Source organism: Sus scrofa, chromosome 14 (assembly GCF_054392235.1).
Source record: "Sus scrofa isolate SSC_HxYL_T2T_F1_AM1 chromosome 14, Sscrofa_HxYL_maternal_Yorkshire_Landrace_v2.0, whole genome shotgun sequence".
NCBI classification, from domain to species: Eukaryota; Metazoa; Chordata; class Mammalia; order Artiodactyla; family Suidae; genus Sus; species Sus scrofa.
In genome coordinates this window covers 5,627,394-5,653,202 of record NC_139396.1, presented here as the reverse complement: position 1 = coordinate 5,653,202, position 25,809 = coordinate 5,627,394, and the positions used below count along the sequence as shown (strand labels likewise).

At 48.0% G+C, this 25,809-nt stretch overlaps 1 long non-coding RNA gene across 8 annotated transcripts; it reads left to right on the top strand.

Moving 5' to 3' along the window:
* Window positions 1-1,696: 1,696 nt before the first annotated feature.
* LOC146396252 (uncharacterized) lies at window positions 1,697-24,406 on the top strand. 8 transcript variants are annotated; one of them, XR_014825773.1, is made up of 8 exons: window positions 1,697-1,749; window positions 12,457-12,531; window positions 13,111-13,238; window positions 14,900-14,989; window positions 15,550-15,617; window positions 18,632-18,870; window positions 19,372-19,436; window positions 20,680-24,406. It is a non-coding gene; the product is annotated as an uncharacterized LOC146396252 (long non-coding RNA). The 8 variants fall into 8 exon arrangements; XR_014825769.1 differs by having other exon boundaries at window positions 1,697-1,791; XR_014825771.1 differs by lacking the exon at window positions 13,111-13,238.
* The last annotated feature ends 1,403 nt before the right edge of the window (window positions 24,407-25,809 follow it).

The following is a 25,809-nucleotide window of genomic DNA, read 5'->3' as shown; positions in this document are numbered from 1 at the left end:
CTGCATCTATTGAGATGATCATATGATTTTTGACCTTTTTTTTGTTAATGTGGTGTATGATGTTGATTGATTTGCGTATGTTGAACCATCCTTGTGAACCTGGGATGAACCCAACCTGGTCATGGTGTATAATTTTTTTGATATGTTGTTGGATTCGGTTGGCTAAGATTTTGTTGAGAATTTTTGCATCTATATTCATCAATGATATTGGGCGATAGTTTTCTTTTTTGGTGGTATCTCTGCCTGGTTTTGGAATGAGGGTGATGGTGGCCTCATAGAATGTCTTTGGGAGTATTCCTTCTTCTTCAACCTTTTGAAAGAGTTTAAGGAGGATGGGCACCAATTCCTCTTTATATGTTTGATAGAATTCACCTGTGAAGCCATCTGGTCCTGGGCTTTTATTTGTAGGGAGTGATTTTATGACCTCTTCAATTTCATTTCTGGTGATTGGTCTGTTCAGTTGGTCTGTTTCTGCTTGATTCAGTTTTGGCAGGCTGTAAGATTCTAGAAAATTGTCCATTTCTTCCAGATTGTCAAACTTATTGCCATATAGTTGTTCATAGTATTCTCTTATGGTTTTTTGTATTTCTGCTGTATCCGTTGTGATTTCTCCTTTTTCATTTATAATTTTGGTGATTTGGGTTCTTTCTCTCCTCTTTTTAGTGAGTCTGGCCAGGGGTTTATCAATTTTGTTCACCTTTTCAAAGAACCAGCTCTTGGTTCTCCAAGAAAATTTAATTCATTGCCAATATGAAAATCAATCGAGAAGAGAGAGTGACCCTAGTTTCTTCATTTTGACAGATCTGAATATTTCTTTGTGAAAAGGAAAATTCTTGCAGTTCAACGTTCAAAGAGTTTAATGCACCTCTCAGGCAGTGGCCTAACTCCAGGGAGTGTTCTGTGATTTTAAAATTAGAGGTCAATCTGTTGAAGCTTCAAAGGTGATCTTTCTTTTTGCAATTCCTCTGAAATCCACTGAGCTGGTGATAGGGTTTTTCACAGATGAGGCTGAGGATGTTCCCGAGATGTGGGGTTTTGGGGGCTAAAATACTGAACGGTCCTCAGAGAAATCTGAAAAGCTAGGAAGGAAGGTTGTTTGGGGTCTTTAATAAGCTCAGTGTTTCAACTGCCTCCAGGGTGGGTGTTTCACTGTGCAGCCAGAATCCTGCTTCCTCCTGGCTCAGGTCCTTGAACCCCAGTATGGTCCATGGGGGCTTTTGGCCTGCTCAATTCCCTGGATCCCAGGAGAGAGAACCTCAGGTCCCTTTGAAGGTCAGTCTCAGCAGTTTCTCAGTGCCAGCTGCCCAGAGGCCAGGCTTGGAAGAGATCCCTGCCCTGGACAACCCTCCTTGCCTACTTGTCCTGCCACCTTCCCCTACACAGTAAACAAGCCGGGGACTAAAGTGCATCCTTTGGGAAGGAAACAGCAGCTCTCCGCTCTGAGTTGGAAGGCTAGTGCTCCCACCCGGCTGTGTGAAATGGGACACTTTCCTTTCTCTGAGCCTCAGTTTCCTCTTCTGTAGGATGTGGGTGGGGGGGAAGAGAGAGGGAGTCCCACCTCCTAGGCTTGCTGTGAGGATGAATAGCATTACAAACGACGTAAAGCCCTTTGAAAGCTACAGCTCTGGACAAAAGTTAATTATTATTAGACAACAAAGGCAGGGCGATATTTCCAAGAAGGGCAGAGTTAAAACTCCTCTAAAATTTTGCTGTAGAAGTCGGTTCTTTTCATCCTTTCCCAGCAGCAGGGTGAGTTCTTCAAACACCCCAAAGCTGTTGGGTGATGGACAGGTGAGCTGCTGGGCAGGAAAGGGCCAGTGAGTACGTGCTGGTGCCCTGGGTGCAGGGTGGGTGCGGGGGCTACCAGGGCAGCAGCAGGGGGAGGGGGGTGGTGTCTATGAGGGGAGTGATGAATAGTCTTTGGCCCAGAAAGAGGGGAGCAGAGCCAGTGGCAGAGGGGGAGGGCCAGCTCCAGGGCAGAGCTTCTGCCCCCTGACTTTGTACCACTTGGAGAGGGCAGAAGTGTTCAGGAAACTCCCCCCCTCCCGCCGCCCCCAGCGCTCCCCCTTCTCCAACCAAGACCTGTCTGGTTGTGCCACAGTCACACGGATTTCTACCCTGTCCCCACACCTCAGGAAATGGCCAACAGCCTGCCTGGAGGCCTCCTGGCAGCTGTGCCCGAGAATCAATCATTAATTACCCCAGCTCCCCCACCCCCACCCCCAGGCTTTCAAAACACAGAAATAGAAATACAGGTCCTGGCAGGTGAGAGGAAGTGGAAAGCAGTTTGGAAAAAGCCACCTGTGGCATTTTTCCAGTTGGTGGGGGTGGGAGGTGTGCCCGGGGCACATGTCCCTCGAGCTCTTTGGGGGCAGTCACCTGCGCTCCTGGGGGGTAGACCTAGGGTTTTCAGGGTTGAGTAAGAAAGAACCTCACTGGGAAAACAGAGAGAAAGGTGACAGAAGGAGAGGAAGGGACCAGTGTAGAGATGGGATCACATGGGTCAGAATTTTTTTCTTTTTAATAGTTTTTTTTTTCTTCTTCTTCTTCTTTTTATGGCCACACCTGCAGCATATGGAAATTCCCAGATTAAGGGTCGAATCGGAGCTACAGCTGCCAGCCTACACCACAGCCACAGGAACAACACAGGATCTGCATCTGCAACCACAGCTCATGGCAATGCTGGATCCTTAACCCACTGAGCGAGGCCAGGGATCGAATCCATGTCCTCATGTGTACTAGTTGGGTTTGTTACTGCTGAGCCACGAAACTCCCCTTTTAATCATTTTTTAAAAGTTACAAAATGGCAACCCATTTTGCAGACGAGAAGACGGATCCCTAGGAAAAGTGAGTAGTGAGTCCAAGGTTACCCAATGGGCAGGGGGCTGACTCCACGTCCAGATAAGTGCTAGTGACCCCAGCCTTTTGCTTTAAGTGCTGGAAATTCTGCTCAGCCCTGCCTGGTTCCCTCACTCTCCAACACCTAACCCGCCTTGCCTCCCATTAGGAAGGAAGGTTCTGGATCCCAGGGAGTGGCCAGGGTGAGGTCAGACTCCCATGGCCAGAAAACTTTCCTGCCACAGGAGAAAAGAGCACCTCACCAGGCAGGAATGCCCTCCCTGTGGCCCGGTCCCTCAGGGAGCCCAGAGCAGCAGGGAGTCAGGCTAGGAATCCTCCCAGGCCACCGCCAGGGCACCGGAGGGGGCGGCCATCCTGACAGCCATTCCTGGGGAGGCGCCAAGGAAAAAAGCCAGATGGGGGCTTTTCATCTGACTCAGGGCTGGCTTTGTTCTCTGTGGCTTTTAAGGCCAGAGGTTCCTGCCATTGGCACAAACCACAGGACAGAGTGTGGCCTACCTTGACCCTCTAGGTACCCAGGGCCCTAATGAAAGGACCAGAGACCCTGGTGGCAGGGTAGGGAGAGAGGGGAGAAACTGAGGGACAGAGAAGAGTGAGTGCTAATCTGCCTCTTGCCCCCGCCTGCCCCCTGGAAGGCTTCTCAGATTCTGAGCTGAGTGATCCAGGCACTTTGCCATGCTCCTCCGTTTAGACCTCTTGTGCTTGACTGCAGGCCCTATGGCTCCTGCCCACCCGGTGTTTGGAGGAGCCGGGCGCTGGACCCCCGCTTTTGCCTTCATGCTCCTGTGTCCCAGCGAGGTGGCCCTCCTTGGTGACTGTAAAGGGGCAGACACAGCATCACGCTGAGGGAACGCTGAGTGTGGCATTTCCTTCTAACAATAGCAGCTACCTTTACTCTTATTTATCCAGTGTTACTAAATGCCAGGAACTGCTGAGCGCCTTACGTAGAACCCTGTTTGTTTTCCATAGCACCCAGTGGAGCTGAGTTTTGAGGCAACAGGGGCACAGAGGCTGCTCTGGGCCTTCGCCTTGATGGGTGATAGAAACAGGATCGGAACTCGGGCTTATCTCAGGCCTCTACTAAGTACGCTCTCCCTGACCCCATGGGGTGTTCAGAGGGCATGGACAGCAGCAATAGCTCCAGGAAAGGTTTAGACCAAACTGGAGCAGGTTAAGGATCCAACCTTGTCACTGCTGTGGTGTTGGTTCAATCCCTGGCCCAGGAAATTCTGCATGTGGTGGGTGTGGCCAAAAAAAAAAAAAAAAAAAAAAAAGAAAGAAAGAAAAGAGAAAGAACTAGAATAAGTGTTTTGTTGATCAGTTTCCAGGGCCACTAATGGCCTGCTGGGAGGAAGCTTGACCCCTAGTAATGAGGCTTATGCTTCCTAGACCCAGGGACAGGCCAGGTGAATGAAAGAACGAAAAAAAAAAAAAAATTAAGTTGGGGTCACGGAGAGTCCTGCTTCTCTCCCTAACTGGATTCCCACACACTTGGCAAAGTGTAGACACAGAATGCATTTGCTGCAGCAACAAGTTAATCATCCACCTACACGTTTTCTTTCTTTTTTCCTATTTTTTCCAGCTTTATTGAAATATAATTGACAAAATCATAAGATGTTTAAGGCATATGTTGTCGTGGTTTGATATATGTGTACATTGTGAAAGGATTCCCACGTCTAGTTAATTAATCATTTAATTAATCATCTCATGTATTTGTTTATTTTGGTGAGAATGTTTTTTTGTGTGTTTTTTTCAGCCACACCCACGGCATGTGGAAGTGGGCCAGGGACTGAATCTGAGCCGCAGCTGCAACCTACCCCAGAGCAGTGGCAACAGATCCTCAACCGACTGTATGGGGCTGGTGATTGAACCCGCACCTTTACAGAGACGGTGCCGGATCTCAATCCACTGCACCACAGCAGGAACTCTGGCAAAAATGTTTAAGTTCTACTCTTAGTAAATTTCAACTATATAATCCAGGGTTATCAACTACTGTCACCTTATACTTGAGATCCTCCGGCCTTAAACAAATACCTTTTCCTGAGCTTTTAAAAAAAGTTCTTCCCTTATTTATTTATTTAGTTTCTCTTTTAGGGCCACACCCATGGCATATGGAAGTTCCCAGGCTAGGGGTCGAATCAGAGCTGTAGCTGCCAGTCCACGCCACTGTCACAACAACACCAGATCCGAGCTGTGTCTGCAACCTGCACCACAGCTCATGGCAACGCCAGATCCTTAGCCCACTGAGTGAGGCCAGAGATCGAACCTGCATCCTCATGGATCCTGGTTAGATTTGTTTCCGCTGAGCCACAGCAGGAACTCCAGTTCCTCCCATTTTTAGGTACATGATCTTTATGTAAGGTGGCAGTTCCTTTCCTTTATCCTCCACCTCTCTCCTTTGAACCTCAGGACGTGTGCTGTGGCCTTGATGATTTCTGCTTGTTTCAATCACATTCCCTCTCACTTGACGGACTTTCATCCTGTTGCTCTGAGACTTCAGTTTCCCAAGTAGAATCATGTCCCTCCGGCTTACTCAGTCTCCAGGAGAGAGCCCAGAGTCCTGGAGAAGGATCATTTCTTACTCAGTCCTGGTACCCATCCTTCCATAATGCAGAGAAATGGTTGGAGTCACGGTGATGTGCAGGGCTAGGAATCTGATGCCCAAAGCTGGAATCCTGGCACATTCCTGCATGGGCTGTGTGACCTCGTGCCAAGCACCCAACCTCTCTGAGTCAAAGTAACTGAGTCTGAGCAGTAAGACTAATAACTTCTCTCAGATTAGATCGTGTTTAAATCAGAGCCCTTGGAGCACAGTGAATGCTCAGTAATGGTCAGTGACTAGAAGTAAAACCAGTCACAATACAGGTGATAGAGAGGAGTTCTCCTGCGGAGCAGTGGGTTAAGGATCCAGTGCTGTCACTGCAGTAGCTTGGGTTGCTGCTGTGGCATAGGTTTGATCCCTGACCTGGTAACTTTCACATGCCAAGGGTATAGCCAAAAAATAAAGGAAGAGATGGACCTTGGGATAGTGTCACTGTCACCATCCTCAGGATATCAGGAGACACTGAGAGATTCCAAAAGGCACTTGGGAGAAAAGCTGAACTTGCAACACCAAAGCACAGGGTTCCCAGGTATGTGCTCATCCCTTTCCAGCCCCATTTGTGGGTGTGTACCCACCCTGGGGGGCCTGAGACCTGCTCTGCACCCTGAAGGGGCTGCCACACCCTTCAGCCTGAGAGCTTTCTTCTCAGACTCTGTGCCCATGTTCTAGAAGGTGGAGGTCAGAATATAAGACTCCATTCCTGGAGGAACAGACGTGGGACTCAGCCTCCCAGCTGAGCTGCCACTTACCGATTCATTGAAAAGCCAGAGTCTTTCCTCCTTTTCTTTTTTATTTATTTATTTACTTTTAGCTTCAGCACATCATCTATCATAAATACTTTTTGCAGTAAAGACAAATGTCTCCCTTCTTACAGCCTTTAGCCTGAGGTAATCCTCTTAATTTATTCCATACTTGCTTTTCCAAACCTTTTCTCTTCATACCTTATGTCTGTAAGTGTAGAAATAATGACCTCTGCTTTTAGGAGTGTGTGCTTTAGTATATGCAGTAGCATACGGGATGTAAGGTTTGCAAGTTGCCTTTATTTACTTAGCTGTGTCTGGAGCATCTTTGCATTTCAGGACATATAGCTCTACCTTTTCCTTTTGAATGTCTCCATCAGAGTCCAAAATGTGGATTGGACCTAGTCTGAGCAACTAACCTTTTGATGGATATTTATCTCTCATTTTTTTCTGATCAGCATTACTCTGCAGGGGACTCTTTGTGCATGTTTAGATATATTCTCGGAGAAATCAAAAGTGAGAAATGGGATCATAGGAGCATGAGGTGGGCACCTTTGAAATAGGCATGGATGAACTGGCTTCCTACAAGCCTGGTTGGGCTTCTCTTTTCATTGCTCTTGAATATCTCCTTCAAGAAGGAAGATAAGCATTGGGCAGAGTAAGAAGGTGCTGGTTTTCCGATCCAGGGTCATTGCCATCCTATGATGTTCTTTTTTTTTTTTTTAATTTATTTTTTTCCCACTGTACAGCAAGGGGATCAAATTATCCTTACATGTATACATTTTTTCTCCCCACCCTTTGTTCTGTTGCAATATGAGTATCTAGACATAGTTCTCAATGCTTCTCAGCAAGATCTCCTTGTAAATCTATTCTAAGTTGTGTCTGATAAGCCCAAGCTCCCAATCCCTCCAGGCTTTGTGGTCATTGCCACGCAGTGACAAATGCTGCTTGGGGAAGGTTCGTCATCTTGAGAGCCTTCTGGACTGTCCCAAACTAATCAGGGAACAAAGAGAGAGTAGGTTTCAGCCCCCCGGGATCCTAAGGCCCCCTTCACAGGCAAATTGGGTGACTGAGTTCAGTGCTATCGTTTCTTCTTCAAAATTCAGGAGAGAGCTGGACTCCCACACTTGGTCCTTTGCCTCTCCACTCTGGAGCCTGAGGAGTTGTGAACTTCAAGCCAGAGAGTCCTGGATGTATGATGCAGTTCTGCCCTGAGCTGTGTGACCTAGGGAAAGTCACTCACCCACTCTGATTCTCAGGTTCTTCATACTTAGTGTAAAAAAAAAAAAATGCATGTGATAGTCACAGCCTATCAGCCAGGTGATGTGAAAGTGATTTGTAAACTGTTAAGAAATGTGATGAATTTGAAGCAATTACAATGTTGAATATAATGCCGGGATTATCTCACCAGGAGAGCTCTTTCTCTTTTTCTCCCCTTCCTTCCTTCTTTCCTCCCTCCCTTCCTTTCATCCTTCCTCTCTCCCCCAACCCTTTCCTTTCCATACATTTAGTTGTAAAAATATTTCTTTTTTTAAATTTTTTATTTTTTTTGTCTTTTTTTTTTTTGCTATTTCTTTTGGGCCGCTCCCGCGGCATATGGAGGTTCCCAGGCTAGGGGTTGAATCGGAGCTGTAGCCACCAGCCTACGCCAGGGCCACAGCAATGCGGGATCCAAGCTGTGTCTGCAATCTACACCACAGCTCACGGCAACGCCGGATCGTTAACCCACTGAGCAAGGGCAGGGACCAAACCCGCAACCTCATGGTTCCTAGTCGGATTCGTTAAGCACTGCGCCACGACGGGAACTCCTAAAAATATTTCTTGAGCATCAGCTCAGTGCTGAGCACTCTGCCAGGACCTGGGCACACAGTGGGGACCAAAACAAGAATCGTGTCTTCATGGAACAAATAGCCAGGTTCTTGCAGGGAGGTGTGCTGTGTGCTGTGATGGGGTTGGAGTGGGGTGCAGGAGGCACGGGGCACACAGAATCTGGAAGTCACCTCATAGAATTCTGGCTGTTAACAAGGGACTTCTAGGCAGAGGTCAGAAGAAAGAGGTAGAACCCACCAGGCAAACAGAGGAAAGGGAGGGAGTAGAATTTGCTGGCATGAGCAGAAAAACATAATGCATGTGAAGGTCCAGAGACTTGGGGAGCAGGGGTGTGGGGGCAGCATGGTTGGGGAACTGAACTCACTGTAGTGGGAAATAAAGTGTAATTATAGGGTGTGTGTGTGTGTGTGTGTGTGTGTGTGTGTGTGTGCACGCAGGTTTGATGAGGGCTGAGAGACAGGACTGGGAAAGTGTGCAGGGGGGCTCATGCAAATCCTTAGGCAAATCCTTAGGGTGTGTGTGTGTGTGTGTGCGTGCACGTGCGCACACGCAGGTTTGATGAGGTCTGAGAGACAGGACTGGGAAAGTGTGCAGGGGGGGCTCATGCAAATCCTTAGGCACATTAAGGAATTTGGACTTTATCCTAAAAAGCAAAGGAGAGTGTCTAGAGAAACTTTAGCAGAGGGAAAGGACTGGCCAGATTCTCGTTTCAGAAAGCTCTACCTGGTGTGGTGTAAAGAATAGTTAGGAGCAGACCAGGCTGCAGGCGGAGGCAGAGAGGGGAGGCTGTGGTACCTTAATGCCTTGAGGGATGATGGGAGCAGTGGGGGTGCAGAGAAGCAATGATGGGGAGGTGGAAACAGTGTCTAGTCACCTGGGCACTCTCAATTCCTTTCTTTCTTTTTCTTTTCTTTTCTTTTTTTTTTAGGGGCACACCCATGGCATATGGAAGTTCCCAGGCCTGTGACTTACACCACAGCTCACGGCAACGCTGGATCCTTAACTCACTGAGTGAGGCCAGGGTTCGAACACAACACTTCGTGGTTCCTAGTAGGATTCATTTCTGCTACTCCACGGCAGGAACTCTGTGGCTCTCAATTTTACCCTTGGTCTGGTGGTGGTAGTCTGCAGCCCTGTGAAGACCAGATTGAATATAAGTGCCAACCCTGTCCTAACTTCCTATGTTTTCTGAAGGGCTTGGACCCTGGGTACCCCCCACCCCCCCGCCAGTGCAGGCAGATCTGGCTCTTCTCACCTCAAAAACTCCCCATGGCCAAGGGGAACTTTCTGTCTGGTAACAGATCAGACAAGGGAGAATGGAGATGTTGGTCCAGGACCCAGACTGTCCTCAATGGGCTGATGGGATGGGGCAGGGGCAAGAGCCTAAAGATGCCCAAGATTTGGGACTCCAAACCCCTCTCTGATCTGGACACTTGTGGCTGAGTGACAGAGAAACACCAGGAGGACCAGGATGGAGGAGGGCATGGAAAGTTATACAGGGGATATCTTCCTCTATTAGGATATAAACTAAGGATTGGCTGAGAGTCAGGAGGTTAGGGTACCAGACTTGGGACCAGGATGTGGGACCTTGGGGAAATAACTCAGTTTATCTGGGCCTGGGCATCCCCAACTCTTTAAAGAAGGACTAAATGGGGAGTTCCCGTCGTGGCGCAGTGGTTAACGAATCCGACTAGGAACCATGAGGTTGCGGGTGCGGTCCCTGCCCTTGCTCAGTGGGTTAACGATCCGGCATTGCCGTGAGCTGTGGTGTAGGTTGCAGACGCGGCTCGGATCCCGTGTTGCTGTGGCTCTGGCGTAGGCCGGTGGCTACAGCTCCGATTCAACCCCTAGCCTGGGAATCTCCATATGCCACAGGAGCGGCCCAAGAAATAGCAACAACAACAACAACAAAAAGACAAAAAGACAAAAAAAAAAAAAAAAAAAAAAAAAGAAGGACTAAATGGGAAGTGGAAAGTATACTGGTTCTCAAGTTCAAGTGCAGAGGAGGATTTCCTAGAGATGTGTCCTGAACAAAGACCACTCAATATACTATATAATATATATTGCTATATATAATAACATATTGCTATATATTACATATGTGTGTGTGTGTGTGTGTGTATATATATGTGATATGTATGTATTTATGTGATTCCAATACCTTCCGATTCATATTCAGTGCCTTCTGTGTCCCTGGTGTCTAGGACAGTAGCTGGCACCCAGGAGGAGCTCAGTAAACCTGTGTTCTTGTGTGAGTATTTGATGGGACACATGTGAGCAGCAGCCTCCTTGCTCAGGGAAAATGACAAAATTCCTAAATGACCCCTAAATTCCTACTCAGTCAGCACACACCACCCCGTCATTTCCCTCATTGTTTCCTCTTTTATTCTCTCTGGCCACAGTGACCTCTTTGCTTGCGTCACTTCCTCCAAGATTGCGCTCATTCTGGATCTTTCCGCTGCGGTTCCTTCTGTTCCTTTCTGCTGTTCCTCACTTTCTGCTGCTGTTCCTTCCACAGTTAGCATGGTGCTAGCACTCTCACCTCCAAGTCTTGGTTCACATCACTGTCTGTCTCTGAACCCTTTCCTAGTCCCCCAGCCCCCCCCATTATCCTTGTCGCTCTGTTTTATTTCCTTTCTTTCTTTCTTTCTTTTTTTTTTTTTTTTAAAAGGGCCACATCGCGGCATATGGATGTTCCCAGGCTAGGGGTCGAATCGGAGCTGTAGCCACGGGCCTACACCACAGCCACAGCAACACCAGATCCAAGCCACATCTACGACCTACACCAGAGCACATGGCCACGCTGGATACTTAACCCACTGAGCAAGGCCAGGGGTCGAACCCACAACCTCATGGTTCCTAGTCAGATGTGTTTCCACTGCACCATCATGGGAACTCCTACTCTGTTTTTATTTCTACCATTTGACACGCTCTGTCTGTCTCTTATTTGCTTATCTTGTCTTCCTGCAGGAGCAGGTAAGGGTTTTGAAGGCAGTGCATTTCCATCCAATGTTCTTGCTTTTCTGTGTCCTTGGTGCCTAGGACAGTGCTAGGCACCCAGAAGGAGCTCAGCAAACATGTGTGTTTGCATGAGAATTTGATGGAACAAATGCGAGCAGCAGGAAAACACAATGCCTTATTGTGATGGCGTTGCACTGGGCACCTGAGCGCACAGCAGTTAAAAGGACAAACACTGAACAAAAGTCTCAGCCTTACACACCCCTCCTGGGTTCCTGGCAGTTAGTGGTGGAAGCAGAAACTCAATAGCCCTCAAGTTTTCCCCTGGAGAGGTTGCCTTCCTCTCTCTTCTTTGCTCTGGGCAGCTGATGATCCTCTGAGTGGAATGTGGGTGGGGGCTGGGCTCAGGCCCTGGCCAGGGTCAGTGGGAGGTATGCATGGAGTGGCCTGCCCCCAATCCCAGGGGGCAGTGGGAGTCAGCCAGACCACCTTCCTCCTCTTTGGCATTCAGTTCTGCCATTCAGGGTTCCAAATCTCTGGGCAAAGGTCACAGCACCTGCTGTCCAGGGGACATGTGACCACATGAGCACTGCTGAATTGAAACAAGCCACACAATCAGGTCATTGTGCTAAACATGCAGGTCCCCTTGCCAAGCCATGCCCCATTCCATCACTGCCAGAACTTTGGGGGCCCTGAATTACAGGGGATCAAACTGGGGAGGGTGCTGCCACAATGGCCCTGCAGGAGGAGGGGTGTCTTCTGTCCTCTGAGACCTGGGGAGAAGGAAGCCCACCTTGGCTTCGAGCCCCACAAGCAGTGGTGGACACTTTGCAAACTGTTACTGTTTGACCCTTGATGACACTTTGGCATTAATCATTGCCTTCCAGCCTTTACTTTGGGTGGTGAAAACTGTTGATCACTCACTTTGATTTTTTAGAAATTCCAAGATTTTCCTCTTCTTGTGTCTGTGTCCTGGAATCCCCATGAAGTCCTTTCCTGGAGAAAGATCTTCCTCCACAGAACTGATGAGCAGTAGACAAGGATTTGGGGCTTCTGAAGTCAGGGTGAAAATTGCTGAACTCAGAGACAGCTTGGAGGGGTGGATTTCTGGGCAGTGTCTCTGAGCTGTCAGGGGAGTGCAGCCAAGATTTCCCACTTTCAAGCTGAAAGTTCCTGGGCAGGCTACCTAACCTCTCTGAGCCTTAATTTCCTCATCTGTGAAATGGATATGATGATCCCTATCATACGTGATTGTAGCTAATCTTAAAGGAAATGAGGTCTATCAAATATTGGATTGGCCTGCATAACAAGAATGTGTTTGTTACTGTCCTTCTAGGAATGAGCTGCCTTGCAGGGCTTTGGACCTTAGTGACACTCGTAAAACTCACTGGCAGGTTTTGCTTCACAGGCCTTTAGTGACTGTAAGGGATCCAACACTACTTGGGTTATTTACTTTTTTCCTTACAGGTGATGCCAGGAGACAGGGTGTGATGAAGTAGCATTCAGCTTGGTGGCCACAGCAACCTTGATTTTAACAGGCAGGTGAGTAAGGAATATTCCTTTGCTTAGTACACTGCAGGATTCTTGAGTGCCTGGTATGTAGCGAATGCAAAAAAAAAAGTGAATCTGGAGTTCCTGTCGTGGCTCAGTGGAAACGAATTCGACTAGCATCCATGAGGATGCAGGTTCAATCCCCGGCCTTGTTCAGTGAGTCAAGGATCTGGCATTGCCATAAGCTGTGGTGTAGGCCAGCAGCTACAGCTCTGGTTTGACTCCTAGCCTGGGAACTTCCATATGATGAGGGTTCGGCCCTAAAAAGACACACACACACACACACACACACACACACACACACACACACACACACACACACACACACACACGAGGTGAATCTGATTCAAGGAACCTGAAGGCAACCAGGACCGACTTGGGTTCTGGGCACTCATAATGGGTTCAGTCCTCAGCACACCTTTCCACCAAGAAAAAGGGAGAGACAGTGAACAGCCTCATCCTTCCCCATTACCCTTTGTTGGAAAGACGTTGGTCTAGAGGCACCTGAGATGCCTTTCCCATCACCCGGCCCAGCAGGGGGTTTCTACATCCCATGTTTTGTCTCTCCAGAGTCATCTTCCAGGGGAAGGCACCCTCCCTGGCCACATGAAGGGAAGTCTGGGCAAGAGAGGAGAAGCACTGCAGTTTTTGAGCACCTACCCTGGGGAGCACCAGCTATGCGTCAGGTGCTGTCCAAGGTATTGGGCACATGCCCTTTCTGCCATTCTGGGTTGCCCTAAACTCCTAAAGAAAAGGGCCTGAGACCTTGAACTTTGGGGTTGGACAGTCTTGGAGGCTCTGCTCTGCCACTTATTGCAGGGTTTGTGCATGTAATTTAGCCCTCTTGGGGGCTCAGTGGCTGAGATGCAGATAGTGAGGACACCTACATTTCAATGGTGTGTGAGGATTAAATAAGAAAGGAAAGTTTATGGCTCAGGGCTAAGTGCTCTGCAAATTTTAGGGAAGAAGAAGGAGGAGGAGAAGAACAAGGGGGAGGAAGGGGAGGGAGGAGGGAGAGGATGAAGAAGAGGATGAGAAGAAGATGAGAAGAGGATGAGGAAGAAAAAGGAGAAGAAGAGGAAGGCGAAGATGACAATGAAGATGAAGAAATAGTGTGGGCGATGAAAGGCTCCCCTAAAAGCCTCTCTTGGCCTTACAGCTACTTGGACTTTCCAGCTGCCAGCAGAAGGGCCCTGATGCTTGCAGTCCTGGAAGACTGACTCTATTTCTCACTTGCCTGGTCACTTGGGGCAGATTATTTCCTCTAGACAATTTCCATTCTGGGGTCTTAGAGTTGGGTCCTAGGGTGCTGGGCCAGCAGCACAAAGTCAGAACACTTTGCTTCCAAAGGACAGAAAAGCCCCTCCCTTCTCCAGGCGTCATGGCCTTGCCCCTAAGGTGGCCAGGCGAGGTCGCCCCCTCCTTTGCTCTGGATATGAGAGGAGGGGCTGTGAGCAAAGGGTGTCTCCCCTTTGGGTGTCTTCCCCTCCCGGTCCTGCAGTGCCCACACTTGCTCCAGTCCTCCCCTCTTCCCCTGGGCTGGGGCTCCAGGTGCCTTCCTTTAATGAAAGGTACTCAGCCTTCTGCTACATTGGCCTTCATTTGCATGGAATCCTTCCCTTTATGCAGCCTCAATATCAGAATGAGCCAGCAGGTTCTGGGTGCATCGTTGCTTGGTGCCCTGGAAGGCCCACAGTCCCTGGGTTCCCTGCGCGCTCCCCTGGGGACCCGCACCGCAGGGCAGGTCGGGGACCTGCCAGCTTTCTGGCCCCTTGGTCGCCCTGCCTGGCTCGCCCTTGGAGGGAGCAGAGGGTCTGCAGCTTCCCAAGCCCGCGTGGGCGTGGCCCAAGCCTCCCTCCAAGCAGCGTTTACAGACGATTCTGCCTTGGTCCCTGAAGCCAGGGCAGGATCCTCTGTGTCTCTGCAGCCTCAGGGCTGGTCATGTATGTGTGTGTGTTGAATCCACGAGGAAGCCAGGTATATTCTAATCATTTATGTTTGCCAGACCCTGTGGTATTTCAGGCCAGGTGACAATTATCTTTTTTTTTTCCCCCCACTTTTCAGGGCCACACCCTTGGCATATGGAGGTTTCCAGGCTAGGGGGCTAATCAGAGCTACAGCTGCTGGCCACAGCCACAGCCGCAGCAATGCTTGTACTGAGCCGTGTCTGCAACCTACACCACAGATCACAGCAATGCCAGATCCTGAACCCACTGAGCGAGGCCAGGGTCTGAACTGGCATCCTCATGGACACTAGTCAGGTTCGTTACTGCTGAGCTACAACAGGAACTCCTATCCTAAAGAAACTGATTGCTGAGCAGGAGAGTTGTGTTACACAAAGAATTTCCATGTGAGGTAGATGGTGACTAAAACTGCAGGAAGGCTTCTCCTGAAGGACACTGGAGTTCAGAGGACAGCAGATGTGACTGCCAGTCAATGCCACACACTGGTGAGTATTAAAAAGAAGATTTGGGGAATTCCCACCATGGGGCAGTGGTTTAAGAATCTGACTGCAGTGGCTCAGGTTGCTGCTAAGGCCGGGTACAGTGGATTAAAGGATCCAGCATAGCTTGCAACTGTGGCTAGGATCCAATCCCTAGCCTGGGCACTTCCAAGTGCTGTGGGTGTGGCCATTAAAATAAATAAATAAATAAATAAATAAAAAAGAAGATTCTGGAGTTCCTGTTGTTGCTAAGTGTATTACGAACCTGACATAGTGTCCATGAGGATGTGAGTTCAATCCCTGGCCTCGCTCAGTGGGTTAAGGATCTTTTGTTGCTGCAAGCTGTGGTGTAGGTTGCAGATGCAGCTTGGATCTGGCATTTCAGTGGCTGTGGCGTAGGCTGGCAGCTCTAAGTCCGATTTGACCCCCTAGCCCAGGGAACCTCCATATGCCATGGGCGTCACCATTAAAAGGAAAAAAAAAATATTCTGATACTTAGACACATCAGGCAAGTTCACCAAGGTTACATAGATGGCTTAAGCCCATAGTTGGCTTTTCTTATTCAGGAGGAGAGGAAGTGCCACCTTGGGGAGACCAGACTCCTTCTGTTCCAGGTGCACATGCTCCGGAGAAGGTAAGACACAGACCTGGGAGACTCTAGATCAAGGTCTTTGCTTCTGACCCTAACCCTGCCTCTGCCTCAGTATCTGAGGTCTGGCTTCATCAATATCTGAGGTTCCCCCCATAATCTGTCTGCTTAGTGCCCCACTCACTGGAGTCTCATCCATCACCAGTCCTATATCCCCCTCCCCTCCTACCAATGATCGAATGTCTCAAGGCCAGAGAGACAGGAGCAGGGCCAACCCCCTTTTAAGTGTCAGGCTCCATCCCTAAAGATAAGGAAGAGGAGCTGCAGAGATGGCTTCTTTGTTTCTGTGAAGTCGTGGTTCCTTTTCTCAGATTGATTCCGAAGATTCACCTCCCAACTTCTATAAACTAGCTCTTCCTTTTCTACAAAGTGCCTTTCACATCCTTTGATGGGGAAATGGGCCCACTGGGTGGGGCACAGTGTTTTCCTCTGATTTCTTCCATGCAGTGTCTGATACAGAGTAGATAGCAAATAGAGAACGAATGAGTGGGCTCAGAATTAGACTCAGCCTTCCATGTTAAACATGGAGGAAAAAGACATGGACCCCAATGTAGGTTCAGAACCTCTTATTCACTGGTTGGGGTACTAATAATCCTGTTGTCTTCTCAAGGGGGCTGTCATGATATTGGCCCCTCCTGCAATGCTCAGGAGGAGAGGAGGCAACATTCCCACTCACTTTATCATGTGAAGCCCCTGGAACTAAGGCATTCCTTTGCCTTCTGGAGCCAGCCCAGACCGACAGTCAGTCAACACCATTCTAGGCCCAGGATAGAGCTGGCTAAGTTCAGGATTCCCTTTAGAGGTGGGTTTCAGAGCGAAAAATTTAGCACTTCATTCCTCTGGTGAAGCACGTGGAAGATAGAAGTCTTTCATTAGCATTTTCCCAGCCATGCACCCTGCAGTGGGGTAAGCCTGCCGCCACCCCCCACCTTCTCCATTTCTCTTGCCCATGTGTGCCTCACTGAACTGAGGGTGGTGGGGAGACTGACATAAGCAATGGCAAAAACTAACACCCACAGGGCACTTTCCAGGAGCATTATCTCAGATCACTCTCATCAACAACTGAAAGGTGAATGTTGTCTGTTTCACAGCTGAGACAAGGGAGGCTCTGAGGGTCTCCTAGTCATGAGTGTTGGGGCCAGCATCTGGCCCTAGACCCTCTGATGCCAGAGATTGGGGGTGGGGGTGGGAAAGCCCATCTGGAAGGCACAAGGAGCCTGGACCAGTCCCTTGAATCCCCAGACTTTGGCCTCCTGGACAAAGAACATGAGAGCAGCTTGATTGAAATGATCCTTAATAGGTATCTCCTCCAATGAAGGCATTATGACTCTAGAGATATATTAGAACGAACATGTTTTTCTGGGGAGGAGTGTGACAATATTAGTCCAAAGGCCCATCCGAACACTGGGCCATTTGACTAGCTTGTTGCCACCCCCAAAGCCAAAAGCATGACCCCAAAGGGTCAGCTCTGTTTAGCAGGTACAATTTGCAGGAGGAGTATGGCTGACGGAAAGTTTACAGTCTTTGGTGGCATTGGGATTAAAATCATATCCGAGATAAAGTTGGTAATATTCCCTTCACTTTCTTTTTGAGTCACACCACACCTGGGTTATGAGTTTAGTTCTAAGAAAGACCTTCAAAGTGGGAGACTGAGAAACAGAAACAGAAGGCACCAGAGGAGTATAAAGGGACTCTAAACCATCCCTACTGAGGGTGAATTAAAAGCATATAGAGGATGTTTTACTCAGGAAGAGAAGCCTGAGGGTGAAATGGAGGGTGTGGCAAGGACTGAGCCCCCTCCCCCCAACCCTACCCCATCAACAACCATGTGCAGGAAGTACCTTGAATCTTCCAGCCCGAGTCCAGCCTTCAGATGAACGCAGGCCTAGTTGATAATTTGACAGTAATGTCTGAGAAACCGTGAGCCTGAAAGCACCTAGCTACGGAGCTCCTGGGTTCTGGACCTGCAGTTACCATGTATGATAATAAATGTTTGTTGGAGCTCCTGTTGTGACTCAGTGGTAATGAATCCGACTAGTATCCATGAGGACGTGGGTTCAATCTCTGGCCTTGGTGAGCTGTGGTGCAGGTTGCAGATGCGGCTTGGGTCCCAAGTTGCAGTGGCTGTGGTGTAGGCCAGCAGCTATACTGATTCAAACCCTAGCCTGGGAACCTCCATATGCTTCCAGTGCAGTCCTAAAAGAAAAAAAAAAAAATGTTTGTTGCTCTAAGCTGCTAAGTTTGTGGTAGCTAAAAAACTATGACTGCATTCATTCTTCAGTCTTCTCTGAGAAATTCTGCTCTTGGCCCTAAAAATGTTTTGTCAGCAGACTGCTCAGAGAATATTTTCACTGCTAGATTGAAAAATAGAATTTCTTTTTTTTTTTCATTCATTTTCTTTTTCTTTGTTCTAAATGAACTCCTTTGAGCTTTAAACCTATCTCTAGCCCTGATGTGGAGATTTGGTGAATCAACACATCAATTCCTTCTTGGCATTTGATTTTAATTTTTGTGGCTGCACCTGGGGCATACGGAAGCTCCAGGGCCAGGAATGGACTCAACACCACAGCTGCAGCAACGCTTCTTGCATTTTCAGTGTAACTGGGATCAAATTCCAAAAGGGAGTCCTCCCAGAAACTAATCTGGAGACTCCAGGGATGTTCCTCTGAGTCCAGTAGCTGTTGATTCTGCTTTGGCTGGACTTTCTGACTGCGACAAGGGGCAGAAGGCACATGGCCTTTCCTAGGGAGAAGTCAGAGAAAGTGGTGGCAGTGGGGTGGAGGGCGGTGGCTGAAGTTGGTGAGACTCATCTTTCAGAGTCAAAGAAAAAGCAAGAGAAGGCCCATCAGACATAGAGTCTCAGTGCCTGTGTTTCTTACATGTGTGCGTACGTGTGTAAGTCTTCTTTCCAATCACCATCTTGGGAACCTTCAAAGAATTAGGGCCCAGGACAAGCACTGGCCAAACATCACAAGTTTTGTTTGTTTCTTTCTCCCTAGGTCTGATTTCCTTTAATAGGAAAAGATGCTACAGGTTGGGGAACAGAGTGTGTACCGGGGGAAGGGAAGGGAACAACAAACATGCGCGTCCCTGAGTACTGAGGCAAAGGAGAGACAAGTCCAGGAGAAGCTGGTCTGGGTCTGTGCAGGAGGTCTGAGCCCTTCAGGCATCCTTCTGAGATTCTGAGACTGTCCCTCTGCTGTTTCTTCCCACTGGCGGGACTCTGCCTGTAAGTCAGGTAGGTGCCACTAGGTGGAGAAGTGTCTGGATGACAACCTCTAGCATGATTTCTCCTGGGCTCTGGTAGCAGAGCAGATAGAGGGTTTAACTCACGCTTTCAAAACTATCCACAAAAAATCACAAAGTGCTCATTACTGAGAAAGGGCTCTTCCACTGAGTAAGTGTTGTAAATGTACATGGTTACTTGTCACTAATGGCCTCCAGGCCTTCGTTGCCTCACATTTAATGTAAGCCAAACAAAGTGATTCTTGAGGTCTAGCTCTGAAATTCTAGGATTCTATAACATTTATAATGATGTTTATTTTAATTATCCTTGAATTAATTCTCCTACCTCCTTAAGGCTATGGGGTCTCCACTGCATTCCCTACCCCTTCCTTTCCCGTAGTTTACTTGAGCTGTGTCTCATCAATAACCATTCAAGGTCAATTTCCTCAAATTCTCCCACTTGAAAGTTTCTATATTTCCACTCATCCATTTTCCCCTTTTCCTTGGTGAACAGGCACATCTCTGAGATACTGCGGATTCAGTTCCAGACCACCACAATTAAGTTAATATTCCAATAAAGTGAGTCACACACAATTTTGGTTGCCCAGTGCCTATGAAAGTTATGTTTATGCTCTACTGTGGTCTCTTAAGTGTGCAATTGTAGTGTTTGTTTCTGGTTTTTTTTTTTTTTGGCTTTTTAGGGCCGCACCCAAAGCATATGGAGGTTCCCAGGCTAGGGGTCCAACCTGAGCTAGAGCTCTGGCCTACACCACAGCTACAGCAACATGGGATCTGAGCCACGTCTGCGACCTACACCACAGCTCACGGTAATGCCAGATCTCGTAACCCACTGAGTGAGGCCAGGGATGAGCCCACAAAGTCATGGTTCCTAGTCCTATTTGTTTCCACTGTGCCATGATGGGAAACTCCTGCAATTGCATCGTCTTAAAAAATGTACCCATCTTTTTTTTTTTTTTTGTCTTTGTCCTTTTACGGCCACACCCATGACTTATGGAGGGAAGGCTAGGGGTCTAATGGGAACAGGCTAGGGGTCTAATCAGAACTGTTGCTGATTAGCAACAGAGCCTATGCCAGAGCCACAGCAACGCCAGATCCGAGCCGTGTCTGCAACCTACACCACAGCTCATGGCAACGCCGGATCCTGAACCCACTGATTGAACCCGCAACCTCATGGTCGCTAGTTGGATTCGTTTCTGCTGCGCCATGACAGGGACTCCTCCCCCATCTTCATTTAAAAACACGAGCCATCATAGAGCCTTCAGTGTTTCATTTTTGCAATAATAGCATCAAAGATCACTGATTACAGATCACCACAACAGGTATAATAATAATGGAGAAGTTTGAAAGACTGTGGCAGTTAACGAAATGTGACCTGGGGACATGAAGTGAGCAAATGCCTTTGGAAGAATGGTGTCAATAGATGCTCAACATAGGGCTGCCACAATAACTTGCAGAAAACGCAGTATCCGGGAAGTGCAATGAAGTATGCTTTTATGAGCCACAAATTTTGTGTGCTTTCTTGGATTCCTCCTTTCTCCCTCTCTTGTTTGATATCCATCCCATTCAGAGTCATCCACCTGCAGACTTTATCACATCATGAGATTTGGCGTTTTGGTGGATAAAGACTGAATGAGGCTATCCAGAAGTTCAGGGGCATTTGCTCACTGGTGGATAAAACTTTTTTTTTTTTTTTTTTTGATAAATCTTGATTGGTGGGAAGTGAGAGACTAAAGGGGAATGGTGAGATAAAATCCTCTCCTCCTTTCAGTGGATACTCACAAGCTTTGATTTCTCTTTGCAGCTCTTCTTGGGAAGCCCAGCGTGCTGAGTGAACATGCTTCACGAGTGCCTTACTGTGTGTCTCTGCAGTTGGTTGTGAAGCTTCCTCTAGCCCAGGACTGCATTTCATCAAGTGGTTCATTCGCATCTTTCCTCACCTTCTTTCCATTTTTCCCTTTCTCTCACTGTCCTGGGCTTGTATCTTTCTCCCATACAGGGAGTTCTCGTGGTGGCTCAGTTGGTTCAGAACCTGACATGGTGTCCCTGAGGATGCGGGTTTGATCCCTGGCCTCAATCAGTGGGTTAAGGATCCAGTGTTGCCACAAGGTGGAGCATAGGTTGCAGATGTGCCTCGGATATGGTGTTGCCGTGACTGTGGGGTAGGCCTGCAGCTGCAGCTCTGATTTGACCCCTGACCCAGGAACTTCCATAAGCCACAGGTGTGGCTGTAAAAGGGGGAAAAAAAGGAAAACAAACAACAGCAAAGTGTCAGCACTTCAATCCTTGCCTCGGGCTCTGCTTTCTTTAGGACAGTTGGCCTCAGAAGAAAAAAGTCCCCCTGCCCACCTCCCTTAAAGGCCAATTTCAATCTCCTTCTGCCTCCTCCATGCTTCAGTAACCATTCTTCCTTTTTTTTTGGAGCTATAATAGGCATATACATTCTTCTCTTGTTTTGAGTTTCCAACTTCTCACTCTCTATGGACTCCTTTCTCCTTATTCTGTGAACATACTCAGAGGTTTCCATGAAAAACATTCCTCTTACTAAAAGTGTTTAATTTCATCTCTTCATGAACAAAGTTTTACAGTTACTTTCACTGCCTGTATTCATTTTCTAGCTCTGCCATGGCAAAGTTCCACTTATTGGGTGCTTGAACACAGCAGAAATCTACTGTCTCATGGTTCTGGAGGCCAGAAGTCTGAAATCAAAGGGTTGGCAGGTTCATGCTTTCTCAGAAACCTCTAAGGGAGGATACTTCTTTGCCTCTTTCAGCATTGGATCACTCAGGCAACCCTTGGCTTGTGACAGCAGAACTCCATTCTCTGCCTTTTATTCACATAGATGCCATTCCTCAGTGTGTCTGTGTCTTCATGTGGCATTCTCCTCTCTCTTATAAGAACACCAATCATACTGGATTAAAGGCTCATTTTAACTTGATTATACCTACAAAGACCCTATTTCCAAATAAGGACATGTTCACGGGTACCAGGGATTAGGATGTCATATATCTTTAGTTCTAGGTGCCAACTCGTTCCTTGGCTTTTTTTTTTTTTTTTTTTTTGCAATAGCTTTAATCAACAGCAACAACAAAATGGTAATCACATTGTATAAAGCAGTCCTCCAAACCAATAAGAAAAGCTAAACAGTTTAACAGCAAAAAGACCTAAGGAAATGATCTAATATTCAGTTAATGCAAAAGGACCCTAAGATGGCCAGGACACATGGCAGGAGCTCAACTCCATCAGTGATTAATAAAAAGCTTCCTAAAACAAATTCTCCCTTGGCTGCTTCGTCTTTTTTTTCTTTAGAGCCAAACCTGTGGCATATGGAAGTTCTCAGGCCAGGGGTCGAATTGGAGCTGCAGCTGCTGGGCTGCAGCACAGGCACAGCAATGTGGGATCCAAACTGCATCTGTGACCTATACCACAGCTTGCAGCAAAGCCGGATCCTTAACCCACTGAGCCAGGCCAAGGATCAAACCAGTCCTCATGGATACTAGTCCGGTTCATTACCACTGAGCTACAGTGGGAACTCCTTCTCTTGGCTTCTTATAGTTGGGTTTCTCGCCATACCTTGTTCCTCCAAAGGTCAGTCAATGTCGAATTCAATAGGTTTGCTCCCTATCCTTATCCTTCATCTTTCTCCTTGGGACTGCCCTGCAGTGTTTATCACAGTACCTTTTCTCTTTGCCTTGAATCTCTGCTAAGCTGACGTCCAGGTACTACGCCCACCTGTGGCTCCTCCCGTCTTCTGTACTGATGCCATGCGCCTTCTTCCACGCCTTGACCTTCTCTCCCCATTTCCGGGTCAAGGTGCATTTTAATGTTGAGGCCTCGGTCACATTCTCTTCTTTCAACTCACTCTCTCCCCTGGCCTACTCCCAACCTTCATGCTTCAATGCTCTCTTCCGAGTAGATAACAAATATATCTCCCTGGCCTGATTGTCTCCCGAGCCCAGGGCAAGCATTGCCACTTGGAAATCACTGAAGAGCCTCAAAGGTAATATATCCCAAGCACTACACATTCTCTTCACACACACACACACACACACACACACACACACACGCTCATGTCCCTCGATCAAAGAAACAACTTGTTTCTCCTCTTGGCTTCCCTATGACTGGTAATAATACCATGACCCTTCCAATTTTTATTTTCCCTTCATTTATATCAGTCTCTGTACAATTGTTCTGAGGTTTCCAGAAATACTGTGGCACTCTGAACATGGTCAGACTCCCACAAGAGTAGGTAAGACCCTTCCAGTGAGATGTACTTTCTTGCCATTACTGCGGCCCCAGCTTTAGACCGGGGCTATTGAGTCCTGTGGAGGTCTGATCTATATTCAATTCTGCTGGCTGAGACCCTCATAGCAACGATAGCAAAAACATAAGTAGCAGACAAATTAGGAATATAGATAACTATAGATGCAACGAGGCCTGGGCTTACCCTCTCTCTCCTATGCTGTTTGTTTGGGGATATAGGATTTCCAAACTAATTCCATTTTTTTTTTTCCAGAGGCTCTAGTAGAGCCTCACACATAGCCAGCTTTCTATAAATGTTGTTGAGTGATGGAATTTACCCGAGTGATTATCTCCCATAAAACCCAATACCCTTGCCATCGAGGATCTGCAAATAAGCAGCTGATGCTTATTCTCTATGACTCAGCCCCCCAGAAAATTCATTCACGGCGCAGCCAGAGAGCACAATAATGGCCATAAGTAAAATTTGCAGCTGGTGGGGGCTTGAGAGATGACCCTTCACTCCATTGATGAGGAGGCAGACATTCTGAGATTTCCGGGGACTTCCCCAGGGGCCCCTGTGTGGTCCCCATGCATGCTAGCTGCTTCGATTTCTCTTTAGAAATGATAGCATGGGGCTCTGATGGCCATTCCTAGGATGGGTAGGGGTGGCCTTCCTCGAGCTGACCTGCCTGCCTTGAGTGTGTGTGTGTGTGTGTGTGTGTGTGTGTTTCAGGGGTGGTGCCATCCCATTGCTCATTTTTTTTTGTCTATTTAGGGCCACACCTGTGGCATACGGAAGTTTCCAGGCTAGGGGTAGAATCAGAGGAGCAAATGAGGCCTACATGACAGACAGAGCCATCCCAGATCTGAGCTACATTTTCGACCTACACCACAGCTTGTGGCAATACTGGATCCTTAACCCACCAAGTGAGGCCTGTATCCTCATGAACGCTAGTTGGGTTCTTAACCCACTGAACCACAATTAGAACTCCCCATTGCACATTTTTAGGCGTGATATCCACCCTCTGTGCTGTGAAAATACTGCCTGGCCACACAGCATCTCAGGATAACTTTAGGGGTGCGTCCTTGGGGTCTGGAGAGCCCCATACAGGAAGGAGAGAAGAGAAGAAGAGTTCAAGGCTTGTCGTGCATGATGATATGAAATTTTGGGTGTATCTCCTCATTCATATGTAGCCCAAGTGTATGTTCTGTTCTCAAGTTCTCTGCTGGGAAGTTATGGCTTCTTTCAATAAAGGAAACCTCACTGGATGGCTGACAATTGGTGTCCATCACGTAGTCAACGTCTCTTTGTTGCTGTGCCTTGTCTTTATGTAGAAGATCATATACAGCAAGATAGACCAGGAGGGCAAGTTTGTTTTATGTCATATGTAGTATAATTTATTTTATGAGGGAGAGAGCGAAAGAGAGCAAAAGAGAGACACTGTGTGTGTGTGTGTGTGTGTGTGTGTGTGTAAGATGGTTCCCTAGATATAGCCCAAGGTCCAGGCTTCACACAGGTTGCTGATGGCTCCAGGAGATGTTGTGTGGCCTAGGAAGGCCTTTGGAATCTGGGCTGTTTATTCACAGAGCCGGGGAACAGGCTCAGATTGCGCATGGGGTCCAGGCAAGGGGTAGGGGCAGATTTCAGGCATGGCAGAGGCGTGGGGGCCCCCATCTCCCCAATGTTCAGGTCTCCGCCATCACATGAAGTCCCCTTGATCTCAGGGATCTTGTTCTCTGACCACTTGGTACTCACTGCATATGGCCTCCCTGGGCCATGGTCACATAGGCTGGGGCATCAGAGGGATGTTCAGGACGCAGCAGGAGGAGACAGAGGGTTAGCCAGATGGAGGCACCTACACAAATTCCCCTTCGTGGCTGCAGTTAGCAGGATACTACACAGCCAGGCTCCCCAAATGCTTATCCTCTGCTGGGCCAATTTGCCAGCCCTGCACCTGCTGCCTGTCTCCTTCCAACTAGGCTGGCAGTGCCCATGGCCTTAGGGATTTTTCCTCCAGCCCCGTGGACCTACCACAGGCCAGGCACTTGCCAAACAGTAACTCATTTGATCCTCCAACAGACTTGGGAGGTCGCATTAAGGCTGCATTTAAGGAGTTTGCGCTCAGAGAAGTGTAGAGTCCTCAAGTCACCCAGACTCTCACTGTGCTGTTGGAGGAGCCCTGGGCAGGCAAGTGGAGACTGCACCGCTGCTGAGCCTACACGGAGAGCATCGCCTCTTGCCTGACAGGCAGAAGATAAACAGCTCCCCGTTAAATCTCACTTAATGCTGATATTTATAAATTTATTCAGCTTGTGTTTACTGAATCGAGAGAATGCCTAATAACATAACGTGCTTCATCTCACATGTTCCTACTAATGAGAATGCAAGTATTGCTTAATTTTTTTTTTAACATTTCATTTGCTTTCTACTCCCCCAAACCCTTTCCCCATCTCAACTTCCTCCTGTTGTTGTTGGCTTTTCCTCTATTGCCAGATTCTGGGAAGTTTGGGATTTTGGGGTGTTGGTGAGGAGAGGGCTGGAGTGGGCCCAGGGCATGAGCTGGACTAAGTCCTGTCCCTATGAGCCGTTCATCCCATGACATGTGGGCCCATAGTGTCAGGGTGCCACAAGGATGGAGCCTCCCGAGGGGAAAACTAAAGCCTTTTGTATTTCCTGCTGCAGTTTGGGGTA